Raw genomic sequence first — 7,555 nt, 5'->3', positions numbered from 1 at the left:
TCTTTAAGAAAGGTACGCTTCACATTTATCGATGGTTTAAAGCGATTTGAGAGTCGCAGTGGTTAGCGTTACTCCTTCGCCGATTCGGCTGTTCGGGTTCGAATCACATTTTCAACCTGTTATTCCGTTTTCCATTACAAACACAGGCGAGTCAGAACAGCAGTTAAAGTTGTGAGTGATTGTGGGCCTACTCGACGAAATGGCATCACGAACGTGTTTCGTACCAGCTTTGCACGTGACGAGCCCCCAAGACCCTCGTATTAGCCAGGTTTGGGAACATTAAACGATTGGACGACTGAATTTATGGTAACACTTCTAAATCTTATTCCGAAATTAGAAGACTACTTTGGAACTTTTTTTTTGAGTCACAGCCAATGTTGAGTTTGAATTGAAATGACTGTCCATGAATGCTTCACAACGAGAGAATGTCCCAGACTAAAGGCCTTTATCTAGCTTATGCTGCATGTACAGAATAGCATAATAATACAATAAGTATGTTAAACATATTCTATATTTATTCAAACATTGCAAGCAATTAATATGAAAAGTGATGCATGTTATCCAGTGTTGGGTCCTACCTTGTCCTTAATGCTCCTGGAGTAGGATCGCAATCACCTTTTGGTTTGGAAAATTAACAACTGGATAAAGTGAAAGAAACAAAACTGGCCTACTGCACCATCAAATGTAGGAGAAGTTTCACAAGAAGTCTATGTTTAATTTAATGTAAAGGTACAGACAGAGCATTTGCCTACACACATATTTTGATGCAGTCATTTATTTAGCTGATGTGTTCATCCAAAGTAAGTTAACAGGGCAAGTGCTCAGACGCAATTGTTTAAAACAAGCAATATGTAATACATATATATGTAATATATATATGATATATGTAATATCAGCAAACTGTTATATCCAACTTAATAAAAGGACAAGAGTCTGTGTATCTGTTTGCCTGCCCGGATGCTTTGTCTCTATAATCCAATAGATGGCGCATCACAAACTTTAGCACTGTTTTTATGAATCCCATACCAAGTGACATATAACAGAGACATAGTTGTTGGACGGACACACTTTACTCCAACTTATCCACATTAATAAAGGGACAAGGGTGTGTGTCCCCAATGTGACATCTCTATTATATGTCCTTTGGTATGGGATTCGTAAAAGTGGGAGTAATGTTTGTGATACGCCGTCTGTTGGAATGAAAGTGCAAATCATTTTAATACTACAAATGTCTGTGTTGCTCCATCTCTTGAAATGACAAATGCAATGCATTTTATTAGTACAGATGTCTGTAATGCACCATCTGTTGGAATTAAAATGCAAGTCATTTTATTACATGCATTAGAAAATACATTCCAATAGATGGTGAACTGCAGATGTTAATATTGATTACTTACTGTATATTTCAACTCATCTTTGACTGGTAGCACAATTAGTTATATTATATTATACTACCTTTAGTAGACAGATAATAGAATAAATTTTAAAATATTTGGTATTTCTTGCCCTACATGTTTCCTCAGCCTTCCTTCAACATCCTTGTGTGTCTTAACCTCTCTTGTTTGGTGCCTCCTGTCTTCATCGCATTCCTGTAAAGCCTGCTTCTTAGACCCGGTCATTTCGAGGCTTCTTGCTCACCTCCTGTCCACTTTGTGACTATCACCAATGGTAGATGGGCCCCCATTACCCGCCATAACAACATCATTCATATTCTTGTGGATACTTCAGGCAACTCAGGCTTTGCGTTTTTAGCATTTAGTGACCCAACATCACTCAGTAAATTAAGTCACTTTGTTGCTGTTGAAAAACTCTTATTTCAAATACTTTTTCATAAAAATAAAGTCACAATCAGGAATTGAACTTCACATTACTAAAGTATTGTGACATTGTCATGCTTACCACTGAGCTACCAAAGCCAAAGTGACCAAGCAGATTGCTCAGAGGTACTGGACAGACACACACATTTTTGGCATTTTATTATACTGTTTGGGACAAAGACACATTTTTTTGTTTGATGTCCCCTCTGCTCTACAGTTTAAAATTACAAATCAAATAATTCACTCTTGTGATTAAAGTGCACACTTCAGTCTTTCAGTTAAGGAGATTTGCATACATTTCAGTCACACACCACTTTTTCTATATGGCCTCCCCAGTTCAGGTCACCACAGTGTTTTATGGCATAGCAGTGGCAGGTCAATTACAGCCATCATGTTTAGGACTTTGTCATATATCCCTTGCATGCAACAACTGCTTGAAGTCTGTGATTCATAGATATCAAGGGGTACATCCATCCATCCACCCATTACCCAACTCGCTATATCCTAATACAGGGTCACAGAGGTCTGCTGGAGCCAATCCCAGCCAACACATGGCGCAAGACTGGAACAAACCCCGGGCAGGGTGCCAAGGGGTACATTTTTGTTAATAATGAAATGTAATAATGTTCCTAAACTTTCTTAGGGAAAAAGTAAAATGACAATGTGATGAGGTGGCTACAATGCCAGTTGCCATGGACTCCTTGAAATCTACATTCACATTAATCAGATTCATTTATAAGAGGATATGTGTCACATTATTCCTCCATTCTCTAACTGGCTTAGCCCAAATGTATGTTGGTGGAGGCTCCAAATTCTTCCAGTGTGAGTGTGGATGTGTGCATGAGCGACTATAGCAATGGGGGTGACATCTCATCAGGGTTGGTTGTAACTTGTTGCCTTGTACTCAGTTCAGAAAGGAAAGATATCCCTGAAACAGTGAAACTTGAAAAGTGGGACATAACAATCCATGGTCCCATGTCCATCGCAGGTGACACTTCAGGCTTACCAGCTCAGAAATCCAATCTAAAGTAACTTACGTCTTTTAATACCTGGAGAAAAAATGTTAATGCAGGTAAGTGGAGATCAAGCCAGCTCTTCACAGGCAGCTACAACTTACTGGGCTGGCACTTCTGCCGTAAGGCATTAACGCTAACAGCTACGCCACCGTGTGTTATATTGTTATATCGTTTTATTAAGTATATATTCACGTAGATCACTGATGCCTAAAGTTTACAAAACACACATGCCATGCCAGTAGACTGCATGCTTTCAGCGCGGCTTACTTTTATCTCCGGCTGTGCCAGCCAGCCTTCCCCTCCCCCACCAGCACAAACTGCACCAGCATCCTGCATTCCGCGCTGCAGTGGCCCCGCCAGCGCGCATGCGCTGACTTGGCCGTGTCTCCGCGGGAGGGGGCAGATCGCGCTCTCTGTGGCAGGCGGCGGTGCTGCAGTCTCGAGGCTGGCCGCGAGATTCACAGCGTGTCGAGTGACTGACTGTTAGCAAAAAGAGGAGGAAAGGAGCAGGCAGCTGGAGCGCTCGGCGGCTCTTTGTCCTCACAAAGAAAACGCGAGCCGGTGGGGGGCCAGGGCCGCCTCTCGGCGCAGTGGACTCTCGGTAAGTCTTTCGTTCGGCCCCACCGAAGGTCCCCAGAAAGCTTGGGTTTGTTTGTGTTTTCCTTCTATTTTTGTGTACATTTAATTTTACATGTGGATTGGATTGGGCACATCGCGCCGGATTCGCCCGCCCCTCTCCTCTCTTCTGAGCAACTCGACGGCGTTTGAATGAATGAATGAAGAATTTCATGCGAAGCGAGGCGAGTTCACTGGCGGATTGCTGGGTCTCGGGTGCATAACTGAAACTACCGTCAATAAGCAGGTTCTCGCTTCTTTTATGTCTTTTAAGCCATTCCAAATAGAGGGTTAATGCGAAAACCAGCATGGCCGGCTCTTGTGCACCTCTTTGTTACCGAGGAGACCTGGATTGCATTTGTCCTTATTATTCAGGTCCTTTGTTTTTTGGTATTTTTACCTTCAATCTACGTGAGATAGTTCGAGGCGTATTTGTAACGCTTTTTGTGGCGTGCCCGCATGTAGCGGAGGATGAAACCGTGATCCGGGTTGGAGCTGCGCCGCCACGACTCATCAACGCAGCACGGAGGACTCTTGGTGGCCTCGTTGGTCTCGTATGTGGCAATAACGTCAGATCAGATTCGAAGTGAAATCGACTTTGCTTTTCTTTTTTTAAGCTTTGTATTTACACCTTTATTAAGCCTTGGTGGACCACATCTCTGTTGGGTCTTTTATGTTGTTTGGTTCTTCTGTTGACTCTCAATTGTTGGTGACTATTGTCCAGAATTTGACTTTGAGTTCATAACACCTGATGTGTACAAATTGTTTTGATTCGGACTCGTTGCTCATTGTTTTGGATCTGATTTATAGTCGATACCTCCTGTCTCTGAAGGTTATCATTTTTTTTTTTAATCCAAAAGGTGGGCCTTTTATGTGTGCTGCTGTTTTGGGCCTTGGCATGCCTATAATTTCTTTTTGCTGTACTACACTCCAGTTTGATTCGAGGTTAAGTGGTGCCTTTGAAACAAAAGTATTTGCCTGTAAAGCAAAATATTTTTAGATTTACCTGCTTTTGTTAAAAAAATATATTACATGGAAAAAAGTTACATTGTTTGATGTCTAAAGCTCTGGATTGTGGGCTGCCCGTTCAAACCCCACATTCACAACTGTGACTGGGAGGGTCATGTAAACTGTAGCTGTTATAACAGTAGAAATAATTTTTGTGATTAATTGCAAGTTGAACACTTTTCACAGCATATTAGGATGTACGTATATCAGTGAAATTTAAGCAGCATTCACTACAGTATTTACTGTAAATAGGTGCCATATATGTTGTCACCAGTGTGATGCAGTGCTGTAAGTACACATTTCCTTTGGTTTTCCCTACCATTGACTCAATGTGTTATTCTAGTGTGAGTCAATTAATAAGAGTAAAAATATGGTAGTAGGCCATTGTTCATGTGAATAGTTAATTGTCTTGAGTTACAAATGTAATTAATTTGTCTTCAAGCTCACATAGTCCATTTCATTGGGTGCAGATCGGGTTTCTAGGATGGTTGATCCCATCATGACAGGAAAAAAAAAATCAAATGTTTTCACACCCACTTAGTCCAGTTCGGGGTCTATTGAAACTTTCCTGGCAACATCGGGTGCAAGTTAGGAAACCATCTTGAATGGGTTGTCAGCCAGCATATACCACACTTGCTGGTTGAAGTCGCCAGTTAGTCTAATGCACATGCTTGGGAATTAGAGTGAAACACATAAAATGAAACCCCACACTTCAGTTAGAGATAAGCCTAAGTGATATTTGGCATAATTGGGCACTATCTTAAAATACATTTGAAACTATTTGACCTAATGGTTAAATGTTTGTACTCTGAAGCACAAGGTGGTCAGTTGATTTCTTTACACTGGCCTACTGTGTTAACCGGAGCAAGCCGCTTGATTGGTTGGTGTTTACATTGAATACTGTAGGTGTAAAAGCAACTCTACTCAACCTGTAAAGTGTCTTGGGTTGAATTTCGTCATGACAGATCATGGTTTTTTTTTTTTTTTTTTACACCCAAAAATATATTTTTTTTTTTCAGATTTTGTTTCATATTACGTATTTATGTTTGCTTGCACCTTATAATTCACATGCAACACCCTGAAACTGTAGCAATACATTTATGAAAGCTTAGACCAATGACTTATTAATGCTGGCATTATAATATTACATTTTCAACCTGCTTAATTCATTTCAGGTTTATGAGAGGCTTGGGCCTATCCTGGCATTTCTGGGAGCAGGGAAAGAAACAGCATCAGTTCTTTATAGTGCCCACCTATGCACACATCACTCCTGCAGTAGAGACCAGTTTAGGCAATGTGTGAGGAAAACCCATACAGCTATGAAACAGAACATGTAAACTCCGCACTGACATTGATAAGGCATGGAGTACAAACTCTGGACGGTTTATGTTAAAAGTAGCAGCGTTAACAACTGCACTATTGTGTGCCCAGCCTGCTGCATGAAACTAAAAGTAAGTATATCATTCATCTCACCTGTAGTATATTTGCCAATCTTTCTCTTCACTTGTACAATTTGATAGTAACCGTTGGTGTTGCATGAAGAGTGATTTGGGAACACACTTTGGATTCAAAAATCTTGCATCCTCCTCCAAATGTTCATCTTAAGTTTTGATCCAAGTATTGCATAACATGTTTTTTTGCTGTTCCTACACAGAGACAATCTGATCAGAGTTTTGTATGCCAAAAAATTGGGATCATGTAGGTGCAAACAAAAGTTAAAACAGAGTTCGTTTTGAATTAGTACATTTTTCTTTTTTTTTATCGAGACTGGGGTGTATAATTTAGGTCTGTTTGTAGGCATTGGCTTCCTTTACTTTATTGCCACTTGGCCCACTAACTTAAGTCAGTTTTATTAGAATGAAAATATGAGTGAAGTTTTTTGTAGTGATATGCAACTTGGCTAACTGTGTAGTGTTTTCTGTGAAGTGCACTACTAAAAAAAAAAAAACTTACTGAGTAAACTGAAAATGCCAAACAAAGTGCCATAACTGTTAGTTGTTAACTTGTGTGTCTAAAATACTGCAGTACCTCTTCATGGCATTATTTAAATAAACATATCTACAAACTGCTGTGGAAGTGCCAGTGAGTGATGCTGGGGCCATCCCGTCTCTCTGATGTATTTGTTTGAATGAGCTGTTGACAGCTCCTGCGCACACGTGCAGGCTGCCTTTAAATTGGAGTGTCGTTTCCTGTCTGAATAATTGCCAATGTTTCAGTTTCACAGTATGGCATACAGTACGATGTGCGGCTTTCCTTGACACACCTTTCTTTACTGCTGTCTTTGTTTGTGTAATAATATGTAATTTAACAAAATTGTAGCGGGAAGAAAAAAATTGCTTTGGTTCTAGTCAGTTATTTTTCACTCCTACTGAGTTAAAATTAAAGCCTAATATATTTTTAAAATGATTTTCTCTTATCTGATACCAAAGAAAATCTTAATATTTTTTTTTTTTTTTGGCCGGTCTTGTTTATTCTTCTGGCCTTTGCACATCGACTTGTCCAAATATTTTTATTTGAAATCTGCATATTTTTTCCAAGACTAATGTGGATTGCTTATTGTGTTGGTGATTAAGGTAAGCAGTTTGTTTTTCCTTCAAGTAGTAGGGTGACATTTCACTTTATATCCTTTTTATTTTTTTCTTTCAATTCGTAGCTACTGTGATTTATCTGTTAGGCAATTGTTTTTTAATCAAAGGACCCATGAAAATCTTACATTTATTATATAATTTCAGTGTCTTCTATAACTCTTTGATGGCCAGTGTGATTTACTATGCTGTGGTGTGCTGGGCTGATAACATTACTTCAAGAAAGGCTCACCTAATCAACAAGTTAATTTAAAATGGCAGGCTCAGGTATGGGACTAAACTGAGTGCTGTTATCAACAATCCTGAACATCCTCCCTCCGACACACTAATACTGAGGACGTTTCTCTAACAACTTGTTTAGCAGAAGTGTCTCACTGGGACTGTCAAGTCAGAAGTTTTTTTTGTTTTTTTTCCCATTCTTTCTTTTTAGTCATTCTGCTGTGTGCTGAGTCCATAATGTGTGTGTTTTTTTATTTATCTATAGGTATTTATTTAAAAAGGTTTTGTTAAATGC

At 39.6% G+C, this 7,555-nt stretch overlaps 1 protein-coding gene across 6 annotated transcripts in view; it reads left to right on the top strand.

Moving 5' to 3' along the window:
* Positions 1 to 7,555, top strand: part of smarca4a (SWI/SNF related, matrix associated, actin dependent regulator of chromatin, subfamily a, member 4a) — a 70,541-nt gene that overhangs the window by 13,414 nt on the left and 49,572 nt on the right. For 2 of the 6 annotated variants that reach the window (XM_039772607.1, XM_039772601.1), the window contains exon 1: positions 3,264 to 3,434. The exons of 2 other annotated variants lie outside the window; for them this stretch is intronic. The gene's annotated coding sequence lies outside the window, so the exon portion shown is untranslated. Of the gene's footprint in view, positions 1 to 3,263; positions 3,435 to 3,628; positions 3,696 to 5,667; positions 5,908 to 7,555 lie in introns of those variants that run through there. 2 more of the 6 variants (XM_039772606.1, XM_039772604.1) reach the window with 2 other exon arrangements.

Source organism: Polypterus senegalus, chromosome 12, assembly GCF_016835505.1.
Source record: "Polypterus senegalus isolate Bchr_013 chromosome 12, ASM1683550v1, whole genome shotgun sequence".
In the NCBI taxonomy this organism is placed as follows: Eukaryota; Metazoa; Chordata; class Cladistia; order Polypteriformes; family Polypteridae; genus Polypterus; species Polypterus senegalus.
Note: the sequence above shows the minus strand (reverse complement) of the source record. Positions and strands in the feature narration are given on the sequence as shown.